Genomic DNA, 13,451 nt, shown 5'->3' with positions numbered 1-13,451 from the left:
TACTGTTATTATAATTTTTAAAAAGTCAGGTTACAAACATATATTGAATGGCTAAAGCAAAATAATATATACAATTTAAAATAATTATTTTAATTTAATTATTGTATATTTTTTTAATGCTACTAAGTAAACACAATCAACAACTACTACGTAAGTGGTGTTATACCAGAATGGTTTGTAAATCGTATCATTTATTTATTCAATAACAAACTTAAAATCAATATATATCTTTATGAAAGACCTGGATCGTTTCTTTAACACGTTTATAAAATAAAAATATAAATAATCTTACAAACATATTAATTTTATATCATATATATGTTATTGATATTACTACCTTTTTATTGATAAGATTTGGATAAAAATAGGAATATAAAATAAGATGCAGTTAATAACAAATTAAAGAAAAAACTAGAAACCCTTTATAATTTAAGCGAAAAAATAGAAATATAGGGAATATAGGGAATATATTTTCTGATGTGGCAGTATTTTTTAATGGTTGTTATTCGAAAGCTAATATGCGTTTTTTTAAGATTAATATAATAATGTGTATTGTATATTATTTTTATAGATTTATCTTCAATGACTTGTTTAGCAAAAATATAATAAAATATTACTAGTGGTATAATTGGATTAAATGGGTTTAAATATTTCTGCATAATTTTTTTTATTTTGTATAGTTAGCGCGCTCTTTTTAATAAATATTGATTTTAGGCCGCAATGGCGGCAAGCTCTTTCGAGCGAAGTTCTAGGATATGTTTATTAAATTTAAGCTTAGAGCTAGGTGTAAGTTCAGGTATTTAACGCTTGATTTTCATTTTACGTTACTGCATTATTCATATAGAAGAGATGGTGACAGCTTTTATTGTAATTATTCATTATCATATTCATTCGTGAGATTAAGAAAAGTTTTCCTAAACTTTATCTTCAATGATAGACTAAAATTATAATTATAAATTATTTACTAATTTCTATCTTCCAGAAAAAATTAAAATTATAAAAACAGTAGAGTCTATATGAGATTCTAGCAAATTTACTTCATGTATTAGTCCATTAGTCTAATTTATTGGTTTTTATTAAATTCAAAGACTTAAGGGTCATGTCTAAATCTAGCTGCCACCTGAATTAATGCGTTAAAGCAGATACTGGTAAGTAGTCTTTTGGTGAAGATTTTTTTTCTGAACATCTTTAAAAAGATGTTTTATTTGCACATGCGACAAAATGAAAAAATCCATTATTTAATTCAAATATCAAATTTGGCAAGAAATATTATTTGAAATAAGCTATTTGTTGAGCCGTATTGAATAACCTTGACCTCAATTGTATAAGCGTATTATGTAAGAGAAATAATTATGAATTTAATTTGCACTTAATGTCGAACGCTTATTCAATATCAAATTATAGCATTACCTTGTTTTTTAACGTTAAATTAATGGAAAGTCAATTAAAATTTAATAATTAATCACGTTAAAACTGGGTTTATTTAGTTGAACCTACGTTCTCACGGTATATTTATAGTAGAAAGGATTAACCCTCCTTCCCTTTTCTGAAATAGGGCCGTCCAATTAAGACAAGGGTCCGAGATAAACAACCGGCGAACGTAGGGCAAGAAGAATAAGGGAAAATATTTTTTCCGGCCACCTGTTGCTCGGTGGCCGTAAAAATCGACTGCATGAATTAGCCGAACCGAGAAGGTTGGCGACCGCTGCCCGCCGCGGCTATTAAATACTCGTTCGACTTTATTTTGGGATATAAAGTAGCCATTTGGTGATATGTTCCAAATCCACGAAGCTATTTGCACAGATTCAAGTTTCACCTACCTTGATCAAAAGCTTTCTAGGTTTTGGCTTTATCGCGGATCAATTATTGCGGATGACGGCTTTTGTCGAGTTCGTCAGGTATTTTGGGTCTTATTGTATGTATTGTACGTGCGGGGGCGAATGTCTCAATTATTTTGCAATGATTCAATAAATGGTGATTGCGCGGTGTTAGTTTGGAATTGAATGTGAAAACTTTTTGAATTAGTATTTAATATGGATTTTGGTTCAAGGTTCTCTTTATAATTCCTAGGATCTAAACTCAATTTTGATGATCTCAACAGTTTCTATAATCAAAGATTTAAGCATACATATTAAATTGGATGTATTTTTAACTTATTTTGCTCGACATAATTTATCATTCAAATTTTGTGCAATAAAATTATATTAAGGTAAAAATACGTTATGGATCGTTTATTTCAACCTAAATGTCTAAAATCGTACGAGATTTATCGTGAACTTCACTGGTAGTGAGCACGAGGCGGAACACAGTGGCGTTTTCGTTTACATATTTTATTATAAATAACTGGATAAAAACACTTCTTAAATTTATAATTTTATAAGATAGCTTTAGCAGTATAATAATAATTTTTATAAAATATAGAACTATTTTGGCAAGGTTTTGCTACCTACTCCAGAAACCGTTTTTCTACAAAACGGTATATTTTCTTTTTTTTCAAAATATTTAATCTATATAATTTGTTTTTAAAATAGATAAGATTTAAGATCTTAAGATTTTTTGAGAATAAGCAATTAAATTTGAAGGTAATAAAATATTAATTTTATATTAAAAAAAAAATATCTGTATAATTATTTTTTAATTTTTGCACGTAAAAGTTTTTGTTATTGCGTTTAATTATAAAATAATAAAAAATATTAATATATTTTATTGTTCATTTTCACTAACAATAAAATATACAAAATAAAACACATTAAAATCCTAACTTTTTTACATATATTAGATAATTAATAGAGTTAAACCGTGCAAGGACAAAATAAATTTCGTTTTAAAGACGTTATTTGCATCAGAAAGGACATTTTAGCGTCATATCGCGGTTCATAATTTGCAACATATTATATTCCTACTACTATTATTAATGTCATGAGCTTTATGGATTGTCATTATAATTTAATTACAATACGACAATTTAGAAAAAAATTTACACATTTAAAATTTAATAAAAAACGGCAACGACAAAAGGAATTCGCTAAAAGCTAACATCATAATCGACAAAAAAATTTTTGAAATTGCAAACACAAAAAATGCCAGAAGCGCACAAAAAATTAAAAAACTTGTAGTTAAATTTTCAACAAAAATTACTTATTTTTTGTTAAAATTTCTATATAAAAAGTATTTAAAATAGTATAATATATACTTTAGTTTACAGATGCACAATCTTTAAAAAAAACACTGCAAAAATAACACGAAAAAATTAATTTTGTAATACAATTTTTTTAGTACAGTTATGTTTTAATACAATGTAATTATCACTTATTTTAAATAATTTAAGTTTTTTATAATAAAATGTTAATAAATATTTATCAACATAATATTATTATTATTATTTTAAAAAATCATACATTTCAATAATAATAATAAATACAAATCGCTATTTATTATATTTTAGCCAAAAAACAACTTTAAACTGTTATTATGTAATTATTTTACATATATAAATAAAATTTTATATGGAAAAAGTTTTATACCAAAAAGGGTATTAAATCAAATTTAAAATCTTTAGATAAATCAACAAAATTAAAAAAAACGAACAATTTTGTTTTATAAATCGAAAAGCGCGTTTTTTATATGATTATAATAAACCTAAAAAAAATGTAAGAAAAAATAAAAAGTAATGACGTAATAACATTTACAAAAAATATTGTTTTAAATAATTGCGTCTAAGAGTAAATTTAAGCATCATACTACAGTTCATTAATCTTAATATTTCATTCTCAAAATAATTTACATCGATATACAATTAATTTGTCATTTAAATAAATTAACCGTGCTAAAGTACAAAAAATAATTTTAAACGTTAATTGTGTCATTAAATAAATTTTAGCGTCATATCGCGGGTCATTGTTCTCGAAATATTTATATCTGGCATAAATTTTACTGCAATATATAATACAAATACTAAAGTAAATCTATAAAAAATAGCTATTTTTAAATATACATATATACATATATCTTTTTTTTTACCTAATATATTATACTAAAATATATATATATCAATTAATTATATGATTATTGCGCAAATGAAAATTGTGCACAAAAAAATCCATACAGTAAAAATTACATAAATGATTACACTCACTTAAATTTCGCAAATTAACATGAGTTTTTAAACTTAATATATATGTACACATAAATTGAATATATATTTTATGCGTAGAATTTTCGTGTTCCAAGTTTTTGTGTGAGCAATTTTTGTTTGTGTGATAATTCGGTCATTGCGTATCATATAATAAAGACAGGCAGTACACTATACTACACTCCACAAACCACGCTCCTGACCGATGTAACAAAGTCGCTCACTCCAATAAAAAATAAATCACTTTTAAGGAATATTTCACGCTTTTAAAAAAATAATACATATTTTACACTGCATCAATTTAACGTCTTATTTATTTTCATTGCAATTCCATTATAAATTTATAGCTTAAAATAGCATTATTTATAAAGAATGAACTATCGTTATTTATAAAAAAGATTAACTTTGTTAAAAACATTAAATAGAGCAGGTATGGGACTTCTACAACGTTTGAATCAAAATGATTACAAAATACATTTAAGTTTGCTAAAAAATAAATTTAAGCCTTTTAAAAGTATTAAAAGTCAATCTCAGAATAAAATGCTTAGAAAATATTCCTTGGACTTTGCGTAAATCCTTAGTACAATCCATAAACCTTTTAATTCGATTAAAAACTATTTTAAATGCTTATTACATATCTTTGTTTCAATACGTTAAGTCTGTAAAAACATAGAAGGCGATGAATAAGATACGCGATGATTACGCGTCAATGTTTGAATAGTTTTGATTAAATCATAGTCCCTCAGGATTATCCAGCCGGCCTTTCGATATATGAACATGCATAGGTATCTACATATATGCATAATATAAATGCGGATTTTTCCGGTTGATTTTCCTTTCCCGAAAATTTTCCCTAATCCCGTGGGGGAGACGGTGTGCCGGTCGTGAACTTAACCCACGGGCCTGAATAATTCAGCGTTCCGGCCCGCGGGCCCGAAAGGTTCTCCTTCGCTGATAAACCTAATAAATTCACCATCGCCGGTGATTTCGTTTTTCCAGTTTTTCCCTCACCGATAATAACGGCCGAAGGGGAAATATTTGAATAAACAATTTTCACGGACCATTTTCGCGGTCGCACGCGCCGCCCCATGCCCAGACTAATTTTACAGTTCAATATTGACTTTTTTCATAAAGTGATAATGTAAGCATGGTGTTTTATATCTGATCGTTTTTTCACTGATATGATTTTAAATTATTTTTCAATGTTTATATTTGATGTTCAAAAATATAATGCAAATTCTAATCCAAAAACGAAAAATGCAATTTTTATTTTTTAATGAAAATCCATAAGCTAATTACTTTTTTATATAAATAAATACATATGTATTCAATGTAGCTTTTTTAAAAGCAAAAACAAAAATAAAAGAACTAGTGTATTTTTTAGTTGTTCAGTCCATAGAAAAAGATACTGACGTGCTCAAGAATCAGCAGACACATAGCATATACTAAGTAGTTATCGATAAACAGAAAAAAATACATTAAATATACAATATGTACACAATGACTTATATGATTAAGATATTGAAATAAAAATGTTTACAAACGGTATAATTTATAGCAAACTGCTTACACAGGTTGTGCCATAAGTTTTTTGCATTTTTAAATCACTTCTATTCGGGAACCGCGCGAAGCAGTTACAATGCGCGAGATTTTGCTCCTTGGAAATTTAGTCACAATGGATAGCTTCGCGGGGGAACTAAGTTTCGTTCTGCGTAAAAGAGTTTTAACAAAATAACGATTTTTATATGATCGGTAATATTATACAATCTATATTAATTTTTAATTTTTAAAAGTACAAAAACAAAAATAGTTCAATAATACTTAATTTATTAATATATAATACTAAATACCTTTTGTTATACATTTAAATTTTAAATATTACTGTTTCATCTCAATGCATTTATTTAAACAATAAATTTCCTCTTTATTTTGCAAAAATGAATAATGGACCATACTATCAAATTGCTTGGAAATTAATCACAGATTCGACTAATGGCATTGGCGTCAAATTGCACACGGTGCATGATCAATACTTCCTTTGATTTAATATCTAATATACTGTCGAACATTACACTCCATTTGTTCTACTCTAGTTCAGATGCAATTAACTAACGTCATGTCTATTTTGACACTCTCAAACCAATTATGCGTCAATGGACATATAATGTACAACTCCAAGCGAATACTATTATCTAAATTATATAATAGAATTATCAATAATGATTTTATCTTTTCATTGCAAATACATGTAAATATTTTCATATAAATAACGTAGCTCCACTACTTTCTCAAAAATTTAGTGCGGTTCGTATCATAATATTGTATTTTTTATCATACTTATAATATGAAATATTTTTTACTGACGAAAATTAATTTATTTAATTAGTATCATATTTAATTTCATTATTTATCAAATATATTCATATATTTAATTTATTTAATATAAATAAATAAATCACAATAATATCAATTAAAAAAATATTTTAAAGAAAACTTTACGTACCAATGGGTTAAAACTGTGACCTATTTTTTTGCGCACGAAAATACGCTGAGAGAGCTGGCTTTCTTTAATGGTGCATGCCAGAGACACAAGAATTGTATAAAAAAATTGTATTGGTCTATAAAATTTTCACGGATGTAATTTTATATGCTATTTCCGAAAAAGATCGTCAGTGTATGATTGCTACATCGATGTAATAAAAACTTACAATAATAAAATGAAAATACTACTGACTTTCCGACATTTATATCTCCCTTGAAACCATACTAGTTATATATAGATGTGCTTAAAATTTTTATTTCGATGTATTAATGAAAATTTTCAATAAGTCAAACCGCTCAATGGATATGGCAATCAATTATGTCGATGTTGAGTGTGTAACTATGTAAACACTCGAGAATTAAGGTCCCTCGTCACGTAGTACCGATTTGATTGATGTATCCGACGGATTGATCATCTGCTTATAAATTCGATGTGAAGCCTAACAGAGAAACCCCCTGACCCTCTTACTAACCCAAATTCAGTAAACCACGACCGAAATGTCAATGTGTCGCTTTAGAAGTTTTGTAAGCATATACTATATTATTTCACGATTAATAAAACTTATACATTATATGATAAAATTTGTAGATTAAAGATTTTATCTTACATGTTTTGTGGTCATATTTTATTATTTAATAAGCTTTAACTAACGAGGGAAAACGTCAAGGCAAAGAAAAACAGACATGGAGAATATTGAGGTAGAGTAAAAATTAAACAGAGCATGAAATCTCTATAAGGATCGCTTTTGGATCGTATAATAATGAAAACAAGCAACAGCGATCAGTCGACCTTATTTTTAAATTGAAGAGACATAGACCTGTGTTTTTATCTGTATCAATATATGTGAAAAAAAATTTTAGTTGATTATGATATGATGTAAAAAACAAATTTAAAAAACACTGTTCTGATATCTTAATGTATATTTTAAATAATAAGGACTCGCGACTATCTAGGGCACTCTATAGCGTGCAGTCGAAAGTCACCGAGCATTAACGGATTGTCGACACCGTCCCTTAGCTACTTTAAAAAGTGCTTCAATAAGTAGACACTATTTAGTTATTATATCTGATAATAAACAAAGATACAAGTAAAAATATCGTGGTATATATTAACAATTCTCACTACTTTTGGAATGCTTGAAACGCAAAATTAAATACAATATATTCTCTCAAATAAGCATAGTACTTTTTGGGAATATGTGGACTAGGTTATTTTTAACGCTTTTATGATATTTACCCCAAATATGAAATGCAAATCTCAAACTCGCTCGTCACATATTCAGCCGAGGTTTACCTGTTTCCCACACGATTAAACTCCGTTGTTTAAATATGAACCGACATTTTAAACGGGTGCCGCTTCACCGCAAACATTTTCTATTAATGACGCACAAAGTTGCTTGAATACATTTTCGGGTCGCCCTGTAGATACGTGCATACCTACAAATAGGGCCAACTTTCTGTGAATAATTTCGCACCGTCAACCTGAACGCGTTCTCAATAGTTCGTTAGGACAAAAGCAACACGTCGAATATCCCACTCACTTGATTTATTTAAAGGTACTCACTTTTTCCTTTTTTGGCGTTGAGAAAGGAATGGTAGTAGTATGCCTTATCGTTTATTTGTCCCGAAACGTTGAGGTGTTCTGTTTGCACGCTTTGTGATAAATTTGTTCCGGGTCGGTGATTTATAGCCATGGACACAGACGTTGTCAAAATACGCAAATTCGGACTTTGCCAAGAATATTCGCCCTTTCCACTTAGGGAATTATAATATTAAATAACGTGATATTCTAATAAACAGAATGAAGTATAGCTAGTATTATATCAATAAACAAATACATTCAATATCTTAAAAATTATATTTAATAAATGATTAAAATAAAATCAATACCTTAATTAAGTTAGAGTGAAGTATGTTTACTAAAACTAAACTCGCCTTAATAAATCTGTTGTATGCGTTGAATACAAGTATTCAGGTGGTTTTACTAATTCAAAAAGTCTCAATTTTTTTAAGCGAATAAAATCACTCTTTACTGTCAAGAATCTCTGACTTAAAGTTGAATTTTAAGCAGCTTATTTTTCAGATATATATTTTTTTAATGAACAGATATACGCAAGTACGCAATCACAATTCACAAATTGAATCATCGACGACCACAATGAAGACTCTCAAGATGCGTCAATTTAACATTAATATTTTATTATAATCTCCTGTGCACACTTTTAGTAAAGTATATATTTTGTTTAAAAAAACTGTTCACACCCCTCGACCTTGAACACTTAAACGGTTAGGTCACTTGTTGATTGTTTTTTTTAAAGTAAGTGTATTTTTTAAAACAAATTAATTATTTATTTACAATTTTTTTTAATTAGTAAATATTATTGTACTAGTTTAATTTATTATTAAACCAATTATTTAATATTTATTTTTAGAAAGAGATACTGACGCGTGAAATGAAGTAACAGGTGACTCACTAATTAGTCGCTGGCATTTACAGGGTTAAAATCCAAACTTAAAAATTGGCTATACATCGATCAAATTATCACTTTTACAAAATTATGTATAAATAAATAAAGTGTAGAATAAAATTATGGAAGAAAAGCTCGATCTTTTAAATACAAAATAGTCTGCTTAGCAGAAGCTATTTTTTTAAAGGCTATACTTACAATCATATATACTTTTTATATAAATATAAATTTCATATTTAAATAATTAAAGAGGTATAATTCAATTAATATAATAATACTATTGTGTCATCGTTTTTTATATGAAACAATAAATAACTCTTAAAATAAAATAATAAAGATCAAAGCAAAAATTTCGTATTTAAGATAATTTGATTGATGTATTACATATATTCAAGTATTGGGAGCCAAAGAGTGTTTGTAGAAAATTAGACACCAGAAAAGCTAGTAAAATCTTATTTTACAAAACATATAATCCACCAATACCATGTACAAAAGAAGTTTAAAAAATTTGTCAAATTCGGAGCGTCTTCATTGTAGTCGTCGATGATTCAATTTAGGAATGGTGATTACCTTTTCATGAAATGTCTATGACAATAATTTATTTAGTTTAACAAACATGCCAACATAGATAAAAATAATTCATGTTACTGGTTTATACCCATAAAGTAAAAAATAAGAATATAAAATGAAACGTTGGTTTTAACCAGGACTTAAAGAAAATAATAAATAAAAAACTTTTAAATAATTGTTTCTATTATGAAGTTTTATTTATTGTGGAAAGAGCGCTTTTTTAATAAATATCAGTCCATGGGCCGCAATGGGTGCATGACCTTTAGAACAAAGTTCCTAAAAGCTAGATTTTTATTTACTTTGAATAGGCAGTGGTAAAGTTTATCAACGTTCCGTCAATATAATTGATTCTGGTTGATTTAAATTTTTGACCTCAAGAAATATTTATTTGAGTTTTTAAGATATTTTTGAGATTTATTTGCAATTGGTTTAAGACTGCAAGCACTTGTAAAAATAACTGTATTGTCAGCATACATGGATAGACCCGTATTTTCTTAATTTTAGTATATCGTTTGAGTACAATATAAAAAGAAATGGCTTAAGCAAACTTCCATGAGTAACTGGAATTTTACGCGGCATCGAGTGTGTATTATTAAGTAAAACAACATGACTTGTACTTGGTTTTTTATAAATTTAACCTTTTTTAAAAACATTGCAATTCATAGAATAGTTTTTTTTATAAATAATATAGGGATATAAAAGTTATGATATTATTAATTGCACGTTTTTTGAGATTAACTTTGTGAAGTATTAGGAGTTCGAATTAGTGACGACTGGTCGCCAAATAAAACAACGTTTAATGGAAATTATTTTTTACTGGGTTTTCAACGTTTCTCTACACCACTTAAAAACTAATTTTCAAAAGAGATAAGCCCTTTTTTAAGTGCTATTGATAGCAACCACAGGCCACGCTAAATAGTTTATTTTGCTGTCAAACCCAAGCTTTTCCTTAATAAATTAAATAAAACCAAACTTGATTTAATGGAAGTTCTAAAACTGACTATAGATTTTGCATTCTTATTATGTTAGATTTAATTTATTTTTAAAGTGTGAATCTCTGATCACGTGGAAATACGTTTGTAAATAAATACTTTTTAACTGACACTGAGCAGTGAAACTTTAAATCAATGGTTTGATGCATTTCAGATGGCTGAATTAGTGAACATATATGTCATCATGTTCACTAATTCATCACCAGACTCAAATCAAAATCTGTGAATCAGTGACTATATATTTACTTTTATTACAGCTTACGTATAATATATGCCATTATGCTTATTTCAGATAAATTATTTATTTGTTGGACTAGAAAAATTTAGTAAAACCTAATCTGTGATAATTGATTTATTAGAAATTTACAAAAATAGTAAGGTACATATAAGATTCAAACCCAGATCTTTCACATATAAGTAACTAATTTACACTGCAGGTCTAACGTGGTAATTAGCATCAATACATTACTTAGAAATATTTTTAAGATTACCTTATTTTATTTTTATGAATTGTTTTCGAACAAATATCGTTCTGACACACACTAAGATACCTATTTCCATGATTTTGTAATAATATTATTTCTATACGAGCGACCTGCGCGTGTATATAGCAATTAAATCGCGAGAGATTTTAATTATTGCTTTCAATCAAAAAGGCACCACCGTAACGGGGGTTTCGGTTACCTTCCGGAATCACCTGACAGCCACTTTGAATTTTTTTCTTCATGAAAAACACCGTCAAAACGAGTGGCTGAAAATTCGCATTGGAAGGCTTAATGAAGAAAATTTCTCGCAAAACTCTGCGTTCCAACGCTAAATGACACGACGGATGGAAAACTTTATACTTTAAAGGTTTCTTCACATTATCGACTGGCACTCTTCCGTCTTAATTATACAATTTCAACTCCAATTAAATCAAAAAGCCTTGCCCGCCACCCCCTCGGCCGTTTCGTAGATTCTTTTCGGCAAATTCGCTCGCACGGAGAAAAAGCTTTCGAAAGAAAAGTTTTTATACCCTTCACTTTTTATAGAAAGCCTTTTCGCGAGTTTTCGGTCCATTATCCGATCGGTATTGGTTTATTATGCGGACATTATCCAGGGATTTCCAAATAAAAACTGTTCAACAATTTTACTTCTACAAACAATAATAAAGTGTTTATGATGTCTCATAAAATCATACGTATATCTATTGAATAAAATTTATATAATTACTACTCGTTATAACTTTAATATGTGAGATTAATAAAAGCTAGGAAAATCTAAAATAATTAAGGTAAAGCGGTTAATCAAAATTATAATTATAATTAATAATTCTAGATTTCTAGATAGAGGATTAAAACTTATGCCTTTCAAAGGTATTAGTAACATTAAGATCATGTAATGGATATTTTCTATTCAATATTTTAACACGTGACATAATTCATAATAACTTATTGATTGTAGTATAGCTAGATATAATATTATTACAAAGGCAACGCCTCGCAACAGACGTAATTTAATCTTAAACCTATTTGCTTGATAAATCAATTTAATTTATTTCACTCGAATGATTACATAAATAATTATTTTAATATACTTAACAAACGTATAAATGAATTTATATATTGAATATTTTTATTCAAAAAAATGTACGTCTAATATTATTATTTCAAATAATTTGCTTTTAAACATATTTTCAATTGTTTTTTTTTATTACAAGAATTTATCGTATGCATTATAATAATTCTATAATCAAACATATTTATATATATAAATATATATAATAGTCTTATTATTATCATACCGATAACCTACAATATTTGTTTATGACAAATGTCAGAGCATAAGTTAAACAGTATATTGTAAAATTACATAAATTTTAACTTATCTGATATCGTGAAATTTAAACCATAAAACCTTTATGTCCTAATTGGAAAATAAACTGTGATCAACTTTTAATATAGTGTTATACATTAAAATTTATATAATAAAAGCCATGTGGCTTATGTCTATTCAGAAATATGTTCGAAAACTTTCGGATAAGGTAAAAATCTTTGAGTAATTGCCCTTAAAATATATATGAAAAGTCGAACGAAATAAAAAGTAACATAACAAGTCTTGAAAACAAAAATATCTTTTCGTGATAATTTTATCTGTGGTAAAAAGAAATGTGAGAAATTTGTGATACATTTCATATAAATTTCAAAATGTATTATATATAATTGAATTAATCTCTTAATAAAAGAATATTATAATAAGGTTTTTTTTTCCTAAAAAAACTCACATCTCTATAAAAATGAAGAGATGATATTTTTACTCGCATACCCTTAATATTTATATCGGTTAAAGAAATAAAATAAAATATTATTTACCTCGTGGAACTTCGTAAACACTCGACGCACAAAACATCACATATTCAATGCAAACTTTTATTAAAAATCGTCACTTAGATATCCACAACTGTCCTCGTGAAAAGTTGTCGCGCGCGTACCTCCCGGAAGTACGTGCTTCCGGCGGACGCCCGCCGGAGGTTCGAGCGTCGCGAGCGGCAGTCGACGCCCGTCTGTGGGCCGCACGGCCTCAACGCCCGCGGCCGACAGCCAAGGACTCGGCTCGGGCCGGCGACTGTGACCGAGCGAGGACGAAAAGCCTTCCCGCGAAAGCCTTTCTCCGATGCGAACTTTTCTCGTTAACATTGGGCGAGGATGTGAGATCTTGCGATTGTCGCCCTTTAAGGGTTGTTTGCGATTGTAAGGGTGCGTTTACACG

The 13,451-nt window shown here is 28.1% G+C and overlaps 1 protein-coding gene across 1 annotated transcript in view; it reads right to left on the bottom strand.

The window, feature by feature from the left end:
• Positions 1 to 13,249, bottom strand: part of stg1 (stargazin-like protein) — a 95,333-nt gene extending 82,084 nt beyond the window's left edge. Inside the window, exon 1 of the mRNA XM_088187261.1 lies at positions 13,055 to 13,249. The gene's annotated coding sequence lies outside the window, so the exon portion shown is untranslated. The remainder of the gene's footprint in view (positions 1 to 13,054) is intronic.
• Between the last annotated feature and the right edge of the window lie 202 nt (positions 13,250 to 13,451).

This window comes from Plectrocnemia conspersa, unplaced genomic scaffold (assembly GCF_051122295.1).
Source record: "Plectrocnemia conspersa isolate PC_06_02 unplaced genomic scaffold, ASM5112229v1 ptg000001l, whole genome shotgun sequence".
In the NCBI taxonomy this organism is placed as follows: Eukaryota; Metazoa; Arthropoda; class Insecta; order Trichoptera; family Polycentropodidae; genus Plectrocnemia; species Plectrocnemia conspersa.
The sequence above is the reverse complement of the archived record's forward strand: the minus strand, read 5'-3'. Positions and strand labels throughout refer to the sequence as shown.